The 1,925-nt window shown below is 34.6% G+C and overlaps 1 non-coding gene across 1 annotated transcript; it reads left to right on the top strand.

Annotated features, from left to right (window-relative positions):
- The first annotated feature begins 513 nt into the window (after positions 1-513).
- Positions 514-618, top strand: LOC123457166. The gene has a single exon (XR_006634932.1). It is a non-coding gene; the product is annotated as a U6 spliceosomal RNA (small nuclear RNA).
- Positions 619-1,925: the final 1,307 nt, after the last annotated feature.

Below are 1,925 nucleotides of genomic sequence, written 5' to 3'. Positions count from 1 at the left end.
CTACTCACAGAATTACTAAATGACAAATGCAGCAAAGATATTACAATAACTCCATCCCAACTTTTATTTATATCACTGAAATTCTTATGAACCCAGCAGTTAAAACGTCTATTTTTAAAAATTTATTTGAGAACGACAGGAAGAGAGAATATGGGCACTCCAATACTCTAGCCAGTGCAAACAAATTCCAGAAGCATGCCCCACCTTGTGCATTTGTGTTTTGTAGGTACTAGGGAATAGAATCTGGGTACACAGGTATTAAAGGAATGCTAAGCGGTCTCCTCATCCCAGAAGCTAGGTATTAAATAACCTTAAGTTGAATGTCATGCAGCCAACTTTAGGCTCCTATACCTGCAACTAACAACTGGGACTTAACTTCATACCAGCAATAAGTGAGTATAATTATTCAGTTTGATATTTTTGTATGTAGAATATCTGGGGTTTGCTGAATTAGAGACACTGTTTTGGTTTGGGATGAAGTAGTTGAAAATAGTATGACAAAAAGAAGATACTGTTCACTTCAGTAGTACATTTACTAAAGTTGGAATGATACAGATTAGATTAACATGGCCCCTGTTTAGGGATGGCAAACAAATTCTTGAAGTGCTCCTCATTTTATTTATTTGAGACAGAAAGAAAGAGATAATTGGCATCGTAGGGCCTCCATCACTGCAAACAAACTAGAGACATATTTGCCAGCTCATACATCTGGCTTATTTATGTCCTGGGGAATTGAAGCAGGTTCCTTTGGCTTTATAGGCAAATATCTTAACCACTAAGCCATCTTTCCAACTCAAGTGTTCCATAATTTAAATAAAGAATACTTGGGCAACTCAAATAAGTAGAAGAAAAGGTATTGTCTAATCTTGAAAACATATTTCTTCTCAGTCCCAAAGGTGGTGTACTTCTCAGTGGATTTTGTCTCGATGAATTCTATGATATTAAAACTTGACTATTATTATAATGAAAGGGAAAGTGAGATGTGTTTCTAGTTTTGTGTAAGTATTCAATTTGATTCTGTGTTGGAGAAAATATGATGTTTTGTATTTTGAGAATGAGTATACATGTATTTTTTTTTTCACAATTTACCCTGCTATAGGAACGTGTTCACATGTGTCTTAAAACCGTGCCATAACTTTACGAAAATAGGTAATTCTCACTTTTTGTTGATACTTTTTGTTTGTTGTTGATGATAATAGAGAAAAAGAGGGAAAATAAGGGTATAACAATAAATAGAAATGACTTGTAAAGAATTAGTGGTTCAGGGAACAAGGAGATATGAGAGGAGGGAGAGAAAGGGTGATGGGAGGATGGCAATATCAGGGTATTGTGTATAGGCACAGGAATTGTCTGTAAAACATATACAAAAAACTATAGTAGGATTCATGTGTGCACATTTGGTGATTTCCTCTGCCATTTTTTTTCATAGAGAAAGTGCAGAGAGTAGATTCTACATCATATATTGAGATAAAATAGATATGCTCAGATCTATTCATCACAAAATTCCAATTGTGCATTATAGAATTCCCTTCCTTTTGAAGTACAGATAAGGGAGAGAAGAAATTACTTTTGTGTTACTTTTCCAAAATGTAGAAAAATGAGATAATCCTGAATGTATGAATCAATCTCCCATTAAATTGCCCTTGCTGGGTTGCATTACCAACATGAAGGGGGTAATGAACAGAAGGTGTGATGTGATGTACTAGTGGAAAATAAACCTTGATCAATTTATTTATTTATTTTTTACAAATTAGGATAGGTTTTGTATTCAGAAATGTCGCTAAAGACCATGCATTTTGACTTCTATCTTATGAAATACAGCAAAATGCCACATTATAAGTGAAGAGACACAGGAAGAGTATGCCAAGCTGAGTGAGAAGAAAATTCCAAGTCAAAATATCCTGGATGTCACCAAGACAGGTGAA

The sequence above is a fragment of the Jaculus jaculus genome (genome assembly GCF_020740685.1).
Source record: "Jaculus jaculus isolate mJacJac1 chromosome Y unlocalized genomic scaffold, mJacJac1.mat.Y.cur SUPER_Y_unloc_1, whole genome shotgun sequence".
Taxonomy (NCBI): domain Eukaryota; kingdom Metazoa; phylum Chordata; class Mammalia; order Rodentia; family Dipodidae; genus Jaculus; species Jaculus jaculus.
The sequence above is the reverse complement of the archived record's forward strand: the minus strand, read 5'-3'. Positions and strand labels throughout refer to the sequence as shown.